At 34.8% G+C, this 16,429-nt stretch overlaps 1 protein-coding gene across 3 annotated transcripts in view; it reads right to left on the reverse strand.

Annotated features, from left to right (window-relative positions):
• LOC134535569 (regulator of nonsense transcripts 2-like) overlaps positions 1 to 15,202 on the reverse strand; it is a 204,821-nt gene extending 189,619 nt beyond the window's left edge. Inside the window, exons 1-2 of one of the 3 annotated variants that reach the window (XM_063374755.1) lie at positions 14,817 to 15,202; positions 13,551 to 13,591 (exon numbers count right to left, since the gene is read on the reverse strand). The gene's annotated coding sequence lies outside the window, so the exon portion shown is untranslated. Of the gene's footprint in view, positions 1 to 13,550; positions 13,592 to 14,541; positions 14,731 to 14,816 lie in introns of those variants that run through there. The other 2 variants (XM_063374757.1, XM_063374756.1) reach the window with 2 other exon arrangements.
• Positions 15,203 to 16,429: the final 1,227 nt, after the last annotated feature.

Raw genomic sequence — 16,429 nt, forward strand, 5'->3', positions numbered from 1 at the left:
GTTTACGAGAATATAGTTAGTGTTTAGAACTTAAGTGAATTTGAAATTTTCTAGAGTTAGTTTGAGTATACTGTAGTCAGTGTTAGTTTTGAATGTAATAGAGTAATTTTTAGTTTAATTAGAAGCTTCGGCTAGGTCATTTAAAATTAAGAACAGTATTAGAAAAAAAAATTTTTTAGGTTGTTTAATTAGTAAATGCTTTAGAGAGAGATGGCTGCTGAAGAGTTAAGTGTAGAAGATATCAGGAAGATAAGGGTTGCCCTGGAAGAAATGTTGGCCAGTATGAATAACTGTAATGAAAAGTTAGCCAGTATGATTAACTGTAACAAAGAAATTGTAACCAGTATGAAGAACTTTACAGAAGAAATGAAGAGTGAAAGGAAGGAGAGTAAGAAACACCATGAAGAAGAAAAGAAGAGTGAGTCAAATAATAGCCTAGAGGAAATGAAGAAGGGACAGGAGGAAGTTAAGTGTCAGGATGAAATGAAGAATGGCCAGGAAGAAGTAAATAATGAAATGAAGACCGAAGTAATGATAAGCCTAGAAGAGAAGAACAGAGAAGAGAAGAAAAGAGACGAGAAGAACAGCGAAGTGACGACCAGCGAAGAGAAGACCAGTGAAGAGAAAACCAGCTGAGAGGAGACTAGCCAAGTAGAGACTAGCCAAGAGGAGACCAGCCAAGAGGAGACTAGCCAAGAGGAGACCAGCCAAGAGGAGACTAGCCAAGAGGAGACCAGCCAAGAGGAGACCAGACAAGAGGAGACCAGTGAAGAGAAGACCAGCCAAGAGAAGACTAGCCAAGAGGAGACCAACCAAGAAGAGAACAGCGAAGAGAACAGTGAAGAGAACAGCGAGGAAAACAACCAGGACATGAATATGAAAGAAGAGCTGAAGAAAAGCACAGAAGTAGTGAAGATGGGTTACAAAGTGTGGAATATTGAACAACAAGAAATGAAGATAAACCAAAGAGGAGGGGAAAATGCCAAGAAGAACTGAAGTAGAGCCGAGAAGAGATGAACATGAGTCAAGAAGAAATAGAGAAGCTCAAAGAAGAAATGAAGAAAGACCAAGAAGAGATGCAGGAAGACCAAGATGAGATGAAGAAAGACCAAGAACAGGGGTAGGAAGACCGAAAAGAGACAATGAAAACACAAAGAGTGATGAAGATTGTGCAAGGAGTGAAGATGATGGTGCAAGGAGTAAATGAGTGCAGTTCAGACGATATTCAGAAGAACGAAGAGGGAATTAGGAACCAAGAAGAGACGAAGAAGAGCTGGGAAGATATGCTGTGTGAACGAGTAGCTACGAGAGAAGAAATAGAGAGAAAAAGGGAAGAAACAAGGAAACTGTTGGAAGACAATAAGCAATGCACTCAAGAGTATCGGATCCGTCCAAGGCCACGGTCGGCGCGGCTCGGGCAGATGGCTGAACGACATGCAGCATCGGCACCGCAGAAGTGTCGCCGGGTGGCAAGAGAAGCTACATCTACTGCGAGAGAAGGTTATCTGGTGAGACTTTACAGTCCGCGATGGAGGAAAGGCAGGAGGCCTATACTTCGAGTAGCATGGAAATCTCCAGGAGGAGATGCATTACCTGTTCGGGACGAACAGGTTTAAGGAGGGGGCAATGTTATGAATGTGAGCAAGGCCACGACATGCGCAGGTGCAGAGATGGCTGGCGGCTGCCGTAACATGAGCTGTACCGTGCGCACCTGGGTCGCCACTTTATCTCCCTCCAGCCCTCCGCTCCCCCCGCGCAGCACTGTTAGTTTGACATCCAAAACCTGCCAGCTGCGGAGTTACGCGAGCCGCCGACACGTGTTTTCGAGAGATTTCTGCCGTCGGGACGGCTCGCGATGACGCGACTGGCCCCGGCCGCTCTCGTGAGTTCTGGAATTGCGCCGGGTCCTATATATATATGCCCGAGGACGTCAGGGCAGGGAGTCAGTTCGGAGTGTTCAGTCGGGAGTTCTCCCACAGCGGAGTTTCCAGGCGATAGTGCCGTGGGTGCGGCAGAGTGGCGAAGTCCTTGGACGAAGGTTCCAGGGCAGGGAGTGAGTGAGTTCAGTGGAGTCGGGAGTTTTCCAGCGGCGGAGTTTCCGGGCGATAGAGTCGCGGGCGCGGCGGAGTCCCGAGCAAAGTTACGAGTGAGGAGTCGAGCGGATCCTTGGTGAAGGGGAAGTGCGTCGGCGGCAGGCGAAGTGTTGCGACGGAGTCTCGCGGCGGAGACCCACGAGGGGTGCTGCAGCGAGAGTTGCGCCAGAGGTGCGGCCCAGCGAGGTGTGTGGAATGAGTGACTGAGGAATAGACCTTTCTTTAAGTGTAATTAATTATTTGCCATTTTAGAAGATTTTTGTAAGTGACATAAGTAGTGGCAATAAATAAAACTGTGTAGTGTAGTAAAATCTTTAATTGGGCTATCCTTTACGAAACCGCGGTAAATAGAAACAATATAATTAAAGAGCTAAACCACTCTGCCGGTTTTCTGTTTGATGATGACCTCAAAATTTCTAGAACTGTTAGTTCTGTACACGACTCTCATTTACTTCAGAGATATATTATTGTAATTATTAGATGGTAGAACTGAACTTTAATAAAACCAATACCATAACATACATTAATCCCACTAATCTTGATCCCATTAATTTTGATTATACACTCCCATTAATTTTGACTATAATCTCTTAAATCAATCTAATAAGAAAGGGATCGTCCATTAATCACGAGGCTTGAAAAGGGGTGGGGGGGGGGGGGGGTTCGGAAAAATCACGAAATATCACAAGGGGGGAGGAGGGGTGTAGAGAGATATCACGTGTATTTATTTTTTCACGCGATTTCTACTAAACCGGAAAGCGACGCGTGACCTTGACTCGCCGTAGCCAGGCAACAATATCCCCGCCCGGCTCGGCTTGCCAGTCGCCAGTAAGATTGTGATTTTGGCGCCGAATATACATGATGTGCTTAATTTTCCAGAATTAAATTAGATTATACCTATATTTAAAGATAATATTCTGAAATTTTTAAAAATATTTTGTACCGAAAAAATACACGTGATTAATTGGGGGGGGGGGGGGGGGGTAGTCTAAAACCTCACCACAAATCACTAGGGGGGAGGGGGGGTTAAAAATTTACTAAAAAAACATCACGTGATTAATGGACGACCCCAAATCCAAATATTTTAGAGATTTAGGTACTATAAATCTCTTAATTCTAATTTATTTTTCCATTACCATAGTCAAACAATTATATCAAATGTGAATAGAATACTTGCTCTAATTGAATATATTACATTAAATGCATCTAAATTAGATGCCATTCTCAGTCTTTATACTACCTTAGTTAGATCTAGATAAGAATATAGCTCTAAACACTGACAGTGATAAACTTGATAAAGTCCAAACCTATTAACCAAAATTGTAGGTCAAAATAAGAATTTTCATAATGAAGTTGATTTACACTCTCTTCTCGACTCCTTGTAGTCAGAAGAGAGAATTTAGATGCACTATATGTGAGAAACTGCAATTAAAATCACCAAAAATGTAATTATCTACTGCAAAATACAGGAATTAAAGTTCTCTCATTCAACAGTCAATACCAACCTGTATTATGTACATTAAAAAATACTAATGATATTTTATATATTATCATCAAAAACCTCAACAAGTAGAACAGTTTCCTTTCCTTATTAAATAATAAAATAACTGTACAAAGAGTGGTACCACCACTTAATTATATTACCTAGTTCTATTATATCTAATTACATGTTCTAATAAATGTGTTTTTAGCTATTAGTATTTCCCCACAATGTGTCCTTTTACCTGATGTATTTGTTCTCTTGCAGCTTTGTGTGAATGTTTATTTTGCTTCTATAAGTGTTTTTGTAATGTGCCTACCACCTAAGGCATCTAGCAATAGGTAAGCATTTCACAATTATAATAAATAAATTAATTCAAGCACTTCCAATAAACAAATTTAAATAAACTAAAGATGTTTTTCCAGCAAAAATTAAATGTTCTTTTTCATTTATTATCCTTTTAAAAGATAGACCCTAAGAAGTGATTCTTAAATCACTGCAACATTTGTAAAGCTGTATGGTGATAAGTGTTTTTAATTTTTCAGAAAAGTATTTTTTGGGGAAACTTTTCTGACAAAAATGGAAAATTTATCAATGAGAAGCTCACAAATAAGTTTTAATAACTGTTCTATACAAACACAACCAGATAAAAAAATAAGACTGTCATTATGTGGTAAAGAAAAACAAAATAAAGGCATGCCCTACTTTCTAACTTCAGAATTTTATACCTGGTCTATTTATATAATGTAATTGTACAACATTATAAGTGGCATAAAAGGTTTGTAATACAGAATAAATATTACAATTTATATACACACATACCTAAAGACTATAGCACTGAGAGATTGTAGGCTACTATTAGCTTAGTATATAAACCTATCTTAATTATGTACATCTATTTTGGTATTGGAAAAAAAAAATTGTACAAAAAAATGTGTGGTTATATTTTTCCAAAACATTTTCCCCCTCACATCTCAAATTGTTATGCTTGTGACTTACTTATTTTATTCTAACCAATAATAACTTAATTTTATCTTGAGACTTGTCACAACACTATAAAATTATAACAAGCAGAGCACAAACCATTAATGCTAGGTGCCAGGCCCAAGATTTCATTAACTCGTCATTATATCCGTTTACAGGAAGTTTATACAACAGTTCGGTGAAAAATATATAGATAACAACATTCCACAAATTCATTTTATGATTCCATTGCACTTTCTTATGCTGCTTCTTACTTTCACATTAAAAATATAGTCTGTTTGTCTTGAACACCCACACATTGAAGTGAGTTGGCTTAGGGTAATTTTAAAAAAAAAAGTTTCAAAAGTATGTCAACTGGTAGTGGTTTTCCTTATGACACTGAAAGTTGTACCCATAAATAGTTGTTGATTTTAGTTTGTCTGTTAAGCATATAAGCTTTCCAGTACTGATGTTAACAGAGAAAAAACATGCATTTTGTGTTTAAATGGTTTTCCCTGAAATTTTTATACCTGAAAAATTACAGCTAACATGTATAGTATGTTATGAAAGTTTAACCTATGACATATTAATGTACAAATACTCAAATAGAAATTCCTTAGTTTTTAGAAGCTTATCACTAGGTAATATTCACAGAAAAAAAACCTCTAGAATGACTGGGGTGATTTTGGGTGTCTGCATAATGTGAAGTGGTATCATGGTGGCCACTCATAGTCACCAAAAATATTCCCTGATTTTTCCCTGATTAAAAATTCAAAATTTCACAGATATTTACAATTACAAAAAAAAACATACTTTTGATGAAATAATATAATATTATAGAAAGAGATTACTCACATTTTAGCACCCTGCTGTATTTTCTTCATTATATACATACGGAAGTTCGTTAAATAACATAATACATTTTAAATATGTCACTTTACATTATAGCATCCCTTTCAATGACCTGCAGTCTGTGTTTTGTTTTATGTCTCTTCACAAATAACAAATAAAAATTAATTAAATACACACTAGCCTATCTTGTTACAAATTGCTGCAATTTCAAATGCACACTACAGTTTTCATTTATGATAATGATAAATGATAATGATAATGATAAAGCAAACAAGCAAATTGTCAATAAACCAAAATGTTTTCTCCGCAATACATGTATCACAGGAGCATCCTGTTGGAGAAATAAATTTACTTGGTTGAAAACAGGAAGTGAACTGCTAAGAAAACAACAGTAAAGTTTCATAAGTGGATCCTGCATTAGAGATTTTATATTTTCATACTGTGAAGTTGAAGGCTCTTTCTTTTCAGGATCACTAAACAATAATAGCTTTAGTGCTTCCCATTGTTCCAGCACTCTGTCAACTGAATCTAGGAGAGAGAGCCAACGTGTGCTAACATATTTCAAGATTTTGTGTGACTTTGCCCCACATACCTCTTGATACACTTTCAGATGATTTTGGCGTTTTGAACTTTTTTCCAAGTAATATAAAATATTAACCAAAAATGTCTCAATGCTAATTGTTAGTTGTCACTGGCTTTTTTTTAGCAGATAGATAAATGAGGTGACTTGAGCAGCCTTGCACAACAATAGCGGGATGTTTTTCTTTAACAAATGCTACCACGCCTTTGTTTGTGCCAATCATAGTATTGGCATTGTCATATGCAAACGCTACACAATTTTTCCAAGAAATTCCAAAATGTTCAAATTCCTTATTCAGCACAGATAAAATACCATATCATGTGTTGTCTGTACTCTCAACAAGGGATAACAGTACCGTGCAAATTTTAACTTGTGTTTGATTTAAAAATGAAACAACTAATGGATAAATCTTCACTGCATTACAATCAGTACTCCCGTCGGTAGCTAAAGCAAATGGTCCACTTACTAAAGATTCAACAATTTCACTTTTAGTTTTACCAGCCATATACTCCACTAAGGCAGATGTTTTTGTTTTCGCACAGCTGTATTTCTGTGCAATTTTTGAGTCCGGAAACATAGCTCTATACAAATTACCCGAATGATCGGCTACTGCTATCGGTAAATTGTGTTCTACCAGAAAACTTGTAAACAATAACTCTGCGTTTGTTACTTTCGTTTCTTCAGATGTAGCGAAAAACGACGATACAGATTTATTGCTCGTCACAGCTTTAAAATATGCTGCATGTTTCATTGATTCAATATGCCGTCTACAGTCATCCCTTCCACCATGTGCAATCGAAAAGTCACACGTGCATACATTACAAAACGCGTGGCGTTCCGAAACATTTTAAAATTACAAGCATGGCCATTCTTTTGAATAGTTTGGTCAAAAGTTCTGAAGAATAACTTTCTCTTTTTTTGCCCCAGATACACATTGTTCTGTCACACGCTTCATTTCTACAACCGGTACTGAAGAACACAACACTATCGAACATAATATAAAGGTTTCACATCTGTAGACACGAGAAAAACACTTTGATGAAAAAAATGGCTTTCAAGAAAGTAATTTAAACAACACAGATTAGCCAAAGTACTGTACAAAAATTATTGTGATGTAAGTAGCTAAAAAACGATAAGTCCGAGAATATGTACTAGTTGTATCGTACAACGGACGTAATACCATGCAATTTCTATTACAAAACACAAGAATTCATCTACTTATTTCGACAGTACATGCACACATTTATTAGTTCCGTTATCTGCGCAACCACGTGATGTATTCGAACTGCGTTCACGAAACACGCACATCAGAAACGGAATTTTTTTTTTCCGTTACCATGCAACACAAAGCCTCGTTTCCGTAATGAAATAGCGATGTTCCGTAATTCCGTAATTCGGTGTTAAATCCGTAATGGTTGACAGCTCTGCGGAAATATACATGGGAAAAAAAAATCCCGGTTATTCAAAAAATTCCCTGACATTTCCCTGATAATTCCCGATCAACGTGATTTCCCTGATAAATCCCGGTTTTCCCGGTGAGTGGCCACCCTGGGTATCCATGCTTAATGTAATGTAATGTTTTTGCTTGTTTTAAATTTTATTTATTTATTTTTGGTTTTCGCAGAGCCATAACAGCTATTACATTTATCTGCAGGTTACTTAGATGTATGCTTTTGTGATTTTCGTAGTATCCTCTTCAGCAATCAAAAATTAAAGATTTTTAATGGATACAATTATTTAATTGCCTTTATCACTTCCAAAACGTAGAAAACTATTTGTACTATCATAAATATACTTCAAGAAAAAAAATGTTACATAGTTAATGCACAAAGAATATGTTGGTTCAATTCTTACAGATAAGTCCCTTTGTCCAGAATTATCTCTGGAAAACACCTAACCCAAGCAGTATACATCAAATTTATACCCTAACATTTTACTATTATCACTAATTATATTTACTTTATAAGCTCAAAGTAAAACAATAAAATGCACCATTTTAGTTTAAATGTGAGATACAAACTGTGGAAAAACTCAAAATGTTGTTTGTATATAAAATCTAATCACGTGGCCCAAAATTTTCCAATTGTACTGGGCATGCACAAAGCGCTGTTTGCTGCCAAGTTGGAAACAAAATAACATTGAAGTATCTGCATTTATCCATTACTTACACGTAATTAGTCTTTATTAAGGCATTTTTAAGGATTCTTTGTGAAATTTAAGGACTTTTAAGACCAGTTAATCAATTTAAGACTAATTAAGGACATTTTAAGGATATTAAGGAGGTGTAGGAACCTTGGATTTATGAAATGTATGTAGGACAGTGAGCTGACTAAACAAAATGCCTAGAAAATATGAAAGAGTTACTGGTAGCAGGTGCTACAGTGATAATGTTACAGAGCAGATGGATGCAGCTGTGAAAGCAGTGGTAGACGAGTGTGTCAGAAATAGAGCTGTTAAAATGGTCCAAGTGAAAAAGAAAAACTTTAAGAAATAAAGTGAAAGGACAGCATGCTAAAAGTGTTGGTGGTCAATCTGCTCTCTCAAATGAAGAAGAGACTCAATTATCTAACTACTTAAAACAAGTGCTGAGCTGAGGTTTCCTTTAGATTGTTTTCTGATAAGAATGGTTGTGAAATGTTACCTTGAAAAAAAAAAGGGGGGGAAACAGTATCTACACTCAAAAACAATGTATATGGAATCTATTGGGTAAGAAGCTTCATCAAATGAAATAATATTGTAAATAATCTGAGCAGAAATATAATGAATGCACAATCAGAATTATCGTGGAAAGAACTTGATTTGGATATTTTGATAACTTAATTAGAACAAACTATAGAAGGTGTCCTAGCAAAAAATATTCTAAATTGTGATGAAACTGGCACACATGATTAGCCTGGGGAAAAAAAATGTTAGGGGAACGTGGCAGAAGAATGTTGAAAGAAAGTTTAACACCATCAAAGGAGTTATAACGGTGATGTTTGCGGAGACTGCAAGTGGTCATCCTATATAGCATATAAATCGGAAGCATTCTGGGTTTCATGGCAAGGTGATCCCAAGGGGTCACGTTTTAACTGTACTCTGAGTGGATGGTTAGAAAAAATAGTATTTGAAGATTGGTTATCCAATTGGCTTTACCCAATCTAAAAAAAAATTGGAAAAATATTCTCATAGGTGATAACCTAGCAGCACATGTTTCAGCTGATGTTCTTGATGCATGCTTACAGAATGGCATTCACTATGTTTTTTATTACCCACCTCTGCAATTACTAGACGTTAGTGTTTACGGACCCCAAAAGACCGTCTTACGAAAAGTTCTAATGGATTGAAAAATGGAAAACCCGTCAAAAAGTGGCTTGCGGAAGGAAACTTCTTGCAGTATTAACTGCTCCTAGATGCAATCACTCGCACCCACCTCTGGGTCGTCGCACGTCATTTTGCACACACACACACATAGATAGAGCAGGGGAGGTAGGTTATGGGTAAGGATGAAGGTGGCAGTTCATCGGGCTCAAATGTGATTGCACTGGACAATTTCAATATATAAACATTATTGACAAACAACTGAGTGAAGTGCAAACAAAGATAACTGAACAATTTACAATTACTTACTGGGTTTTACAGCAGTATGTTAGTTCATTTCTATAATTTTTTTTTCCATTCAATTTTAGTTTGATATTAAACATTATTGATGTGAATGTGTACCTGTGTGTTCAAAATATGTTGAGATTTTTTTTAGACAGTACAAATCCACATATATAGATTTTTAAAAACATAAATCTGACAGTTTTTGTGGTTTTACAAATATTCACAAAAATTGCTATTATTAATAAGTTTTCTTAATAAAGTTTTGTTTGTCATTTAATTCCAATTAAGTTTTCAAAAAAATTATTTTTAGAAGGTTGACTGTAAAAACCACAACTTGGACATATTTAAAATGTAACTTTTTTCACACAACACACAAAAAAATTGAAGGAAAAAAAAAACTAAAAAATTATGTGTATTCTGATCTTTATAACAGTACCCTAAAGTCACCCATTGCATTTGTTGGCTTTGGTATGACACCTGAAATATACTACCACCCATGTCACCCCAATTTGTAAGGTGACTTTGCACGACTCCAGTGTCATGACTATACGTGGTACAAAGAGACATGATAAAAATAATTTACAGCATCATCATAAACTAGGTACATTAAATCTTACCAATTAAGTCTTCAAACCATATTTTTTTCGTTAATTAGTTAATCCAAGGCAGCAAACCAAAAAATATCTCGGTTCAAATTCACCCCACATTACCGTACTTCAAAGTGTTATTTTATCTCCTGATAAAATAAAAATTGGAAATATTGAATATTGAATAATTCAACTCTATACTGCAGTAAAATGATGTGTATGTGTGTTACAGGAAAGGTTAATGCATTGACCTACCTAAATACTAATACATTTTCTCAATTGTAATATGAGCTATGGATGACAACAAAACTTCATGGCAAAGCAACTAAATTTATTCACACTTTGCATCATTAAAAGAAAAATAAAAGACACAGCACTTTAAAATACCTACATACTGCAATCAGAATTTGTTGATCTCAGATGTAAACTCTTTAGTGTTTGTATATTTTGGATTTACAACTCACCCAAAAAGTCAATAACAAAAGTGTTACAACACATTTCATAAAAAATATTTTTATGAATATTTTTACAAGAGAGCTACATAGGTTTACACCATCAGCCACTGCAGATATATTTATGTATGTGTCACTGCTGCATTTCATGCAAACCATGGAAATTTTACTTCAATATTTGTACAAGTAAAAGAATGAACTTTTCCATGTTACTGTAAATAGTCATATTTTTTATGCAGTGACTATTCTGATAGTTATCTAAGAGAGGAGTGCAAAAAAAATTTTGAAAAAGCATTTTTTTACTTCCTGAGATTTTTGAAAATCATTCTGCTGACATATAGCTGCTAGCTATAATTATTATATCTACACTATCTAATGCCTGGCATGCATTGCAATGCCTCAATCAATTTTTCTGTAATTTGTTTGAAGAAGATACACATATAGGCTACAAAGCATTTTTTTATATCTGATTCTCTAGCTCTCTATATCTCTATATATATATGTATCTATATCTCTATATCCCTCTATCTCCCACTGTCTCTCTTTATCTCACATCTCAACATACATATATATCTATATCTCTGTATAGATATCTCTATATATATATCTATACCACTTTATCTATCTTATTATCTATACCTCTAATTTTTTGTATTGCCCTCTTATCTATCTATCACTCTTTCATATTTAATTCAATTCAATTCTGTCATGCTGCGGACTCATGCAACGAAAACACCAAAACTGCTTCTAAACTATGTGAAATACACACATTTGTGGAAACGATTTGCACTCTAACTCAGAAAGCTTTGTGGGCATGCGTATAACAACTCACCAAAGTTTCATCGTAATCAAATGAATGTTTTAGGAACGCATACGGGACATATATATATATATATATATATATATTAGTCTTTATACAGTTACAATTTCGTTCTCTATCCAATTGCTAACTTGTTGACTTCAACTTCAGAACAGACACCCACACCATAGATTAATACCTCCATGGATACGACTCATGCGTCACATATTGTACGTTATCTGACCTAGACAGTAACCTTCCTTGTGTTTCAAAGGTTAAGTATGCAAAATTTCAAAGATCAGATGAACGATGTATTAACAAACAAACAATAATGAAATTCTGCTTTAAGGTTTAACTTTATCGAAATCTCACCTGAACAGTAATCTTACTCGTGTTTCAAAGATCAAGTGTGCAAAGGTTCATCGAAATTGTATGAATAATTTAGGAACTTATATGGGACAGACAAACAAACATTCATTTTTATATGGATTACCCAAGACATAATTATTTTCCGATAGCAAGTACGTAGAATCATATGATTAATAATTAAGTTGAATACTTGCAACAAGATGTTCCGATGTCATTTAAAATGTTGATATGGTGAACAGTTTAAAGATGTTGTGACGGTGAATTATTTAACAATGCTTCGTATTAATTACCCAGTACTGGTGATTGTTGGAGGAATGTGGTGAGATTTTCACATGTTGCTGATTCTTTCAAAAAATTAATATAATCTTGGGTTAGGTCAGCTACATTAAAAACATTTTAATACATAATGAATACATAATGTCATTAATGTAGCTGATCTAACCTAACCAACCATTCAAATGTTTTTTTACAGTACTTTCAATGTAGATAATTAGCCTAACCATTAAGACTGTAAACTACTTAAAATACTGCAATCCCATTTTACAGAATGATTGAAAAATATGTCAGGAATTTTTTTTTCTTTCTAACTTTTATGTCTGTTGTTTTGGATGTGCCTCTCTCCTAGATAATTTTCCCTCTTCCATATGTGTTAAGTACTGAACATTGATATATTTCTTTAAGTTCGAAAGGCAAACAAACATATTTTGTTCAGACAGTTGGTAAGATGCACAGGAAAAAAAAAATATATATATATATACACACACACTAGGTAACAAATGATGCACAATACTATCACAGTTTTAATAATCACATAGGTACTGGGTGCACCTATAAAATAATTCTTGTAGACCGTAGCGATTAAACCAAAAAATCCGGGAATGAGTCTGGTTTCAATCTGTTAGTAAAACTAAGACTCCATCAAAATGTGAAAAACATGGTAAACAGGAACCACTTACTGTCAAACATAAAAAAGTTTTTTTTTGTCACACAGCTGTATGCAAAAGGACTGAGCTAAGACGAGAAGACCTACCCAAGATGAAAGTGGATTATGACTCACTTTTGCAGAAAACTCCGTTCAACAAATGAGTCAAGCCTGAAGCTGGTACTAAACAATAACCCCTCCAGCACCCTTACCAAATGCAAGTGATGAAGAAACCCAAGAACGATAAAGAAACAATAGCACTCATGATGACATGACTCTCACATTTGCACATGAAAAAAATATTAACTAACTTTGCACAATCACACAAGATTTAGGTAATTCTGCAGAATAGCAACTTATAGGAAATATGGTAAATAAAAAATCAAGTGAAAGGTTGGTTAGGTTACGTAAGATGCATTACATTAATAATATGTATTTAGTATGTAAAATATATTATTAATGAAGGTGATGACCCTAGATAGCTTTCCACACTTTTTTTTTTTTTTTTTTTTAAGCAGTTTAACTGTAAACTATGCAAAATGTTAATCAGAACTGATGGTTTTAGCAAACTCAGAAATGACTGCTAAAATGGATAACTATGAACGTAAATAACATTTCAGAAAAAAAATTTCAGCAAAATAATGAAACTTTGTTACTATTCCTTACTTCCACCCCAAAGGCATACATTCATACTCCAATTATTACCTTCTCTTTCCCAATTTTAATCACTAATATACATTACTATGCTTCCCGTAACTTGCATAAAGCCAAGCGAGATCATTAGGCTCACCAATCTATCTGATTTGTTTGTTGATTAGTCAATTATTCTATAAATAAGGGATAAAATGCTTCAGCTAGATGAGTGTACCTTCCATTGTCACAACGATCACTCTGCAGGAAGCAGTGGCACTGAAAAGCAGTTAAAACCAAGAACACAATTTTCATCTAGTAATTTAATAAAGCACCTTAACAACAGGGTGGCCACTCAATTCAGCTGAAAAAATTCCCTGACTTTTCCAGGTTTTTTTCACCAGTCAAAATTATCGGCAAAATTAATTTAAAAATAAGGCCCATTGTAAACAACACATACATGCAGACAAATCATGCTAAATATTTATTTCTAACAAAGAAAATTAAAAAGAGAAACAAATGCACAGTGTAGGCCTAGTTAAAATTCCAATATTAATTAAAATTTAAAGCAAAAATTGAGATATATTCACAATCTTAAAAAAAACACACCACAAGAAAGTTTTACAACAAAAACTATCCATTTAACTGTAACAAGCCATGCGCAGATGGTTATATGCAAGGCCTAATAATCATGCAAACAACAGAACGGAATAACGGATTTACAAACCATAAAATAATAGCGAGACAGGTGCACCAACTTAATGTATGAAAGCCGCAAAATGTTACGAGACAACACGAGGTCTCGAAAACACAAATTCAACATAAATACTACCTTTCATTTTCTATTTTACTAGTAATATTTTTAAAAAATCCTGTTTCAACGAAAAATTTCCAGATTTTTGATGAAATTCCCTGACTTTCCCTGATTTTTCCCTGTAGCTACAAAATTCCCTGACATTTCCAGGTTTCCAGGTTTTCCAGGTCGAGTGGCCACCCTGAACAAGCTATTTTATAAACATCAGCAGGTTTAATTAACACAATTTTTAAAAATTTGTTATTCTCATTTTCAAAAAAGCCTTTGAATTAAAAAATGATACTTCTGAGTGTTTCAGTTTGATAACATAATACAACTGACATATTTTGGTAAAAACACTTATGATTTCATGTGTCGATTATATAAAATTGACTTTTTAAAACTATTAACTAAACTTAGATTGAAAGCTACCTACTTTCTCTCCTCTCACCAAAACCTTTCCAAAAACATACGTTAGGAAGATCTCACTTTAAGGTTATGTAGGTTACGTTAGTAAAGCATTACCAAACCAGATTTATTTGCTAATAACACTACTCCAAAATGCAATGTGATAGATTACAAAATTGTTAAAAAAAAAACTCTTACAAAGGAAACTAAAATTATTATTTCCAAGGACACATGAAAACAAGCAGAGAGCAAAAAAAAATTATATATTTTTTTTATTAAATATTGAAATGACTCAAAAATTACCAGTCAATTCTATAAATGTGTATCGAGATAGAAGCACGTAATCTTCCAGTATAATTACTAACATATCTTCTTAGATGCCATCGGAAAAACAAAATCTCACTAAACCAAACATTTACAAAAAACAACAACCGCACACCAACTCCAATCACAACTCTTGCACTCTTGGTGCGTGTTCGTGTTGTGTTCCATCGAGGTATTAGTCTATGGGCGCGGTTATACGGGAGTCTGAACTACTTCAGGTGAACATGTTCAGCTGTTGAGTGCGGTTAGGGCGCGGTTACACGGGACCCTGAACTACTTCAGGTGAACATGTTTAAGTAAACACGTTTACAAAAGCGAAAGTGTACGGTTACACGGTAGTTGCTGAAATGTGTGTTTAGCTCTAAAACCGATTGTCTACTGTCAACGAATGACTGTGTTGTTGATCTCTATTTTGAAATTGTATCCAGAAAACGCGGGACTTTCTCACTTGTTTATACAGCATTATCAGCAGAAATGGAATGTGTTTACATATTGCTGAATATTTTTTTACATATCGGGAATTCAAACGACATGCACAGTAAAAATTTTTAACTTATTTTTTTTTATTTTTTGAGCGAGAGTACCTATCTCAGTTTTAAGAAAATTAAGTTCAGGATCAATTAAAAAATATATATATAATTATCTGTTGATTTTTTTTTTTGTTGCATTCGGTAAAATATTACTCGAACTTGTGCCAGAAACACTTTCCATCTTGAATTTCTGCAAAAGACTGTTTATATTAGAGGTGGGTCGAAAAGTATCAACCTGATACTTTGGCACTGATACGCGCCTGTATCAGGAACGGCAAACGAGTACACTTGAAAAGTATCAGAGACTTTAGTATCAGTTCAGAATTTAGCTGGAACAACACCACGGCCAATGAATACAGTACCCGATCGCAGATGACGGTCACTTGGGCGGAGCTTGTGAAAGGGGAGGGAGCAGGAACGACGAATAAGGGATAAAGAAGGGAAAGAATGTAGGGGAGGAAGCGCAGGGGAAGGCGTTGAAGCCTTGAAGGAGAGGCGCAAAGCGATATTGTTACAAGCAGGGCTGCCACTCATGGGTTTTTCCACCCAGATCTGGGTTTTTCTAATGGTGTTTGGGTTTCTGGGTTTTTAAATAATGAATTCCAACAATTCTAGGTTTTTTATAATTTTAATTATTTTATACCTAAAACAATAATAAAGGTAGTAGCTACTGTATCTGTTGCAATATCTGTTTGATAAATGCAAACAAGTCTATGTGTTTCACACACAAAAATACATATAAACACAAAACTAGTTTTCAAGAAGCTAAGTCGAATATTAAATTAGACACATTCTTCAAAGAGGCTTGCAGAACACAAAACCAATGCAACAATTAACCTTCAAACCAATCTTGTAGAATCAGACTCTGAATAAAGACTAACGTACATGATGCAGTTTTATAAAAACAATTACCGGTTTAAAGGATGCAGTGATGGTGTTTGTTTTGTCATGTATATATTTGTAGGTTTTTTTATGATATGTACTGGTCCAAGAATTACTTATACAGCCATTTTGCTGCAGTGTAATTTTCTTGTATTGGTTGTATTTAACCGTTTTCAGTCT

Source organism: Bacillus rossius, chromosome 8 (assembly GCF_032445375.1).
Source record: "Bacillus rossius redtenbacheri isolate Brsri chromosome 8, Brsri_v3, whole genome shotgun sequence".
Taxonomy (NCBI): domain Eukaryota; kingdom Metazoa; phylum Arthropoda; class Insecta; order Phasmatodea; family Bacillidae; genus Bacillus; species Bacillus rossius.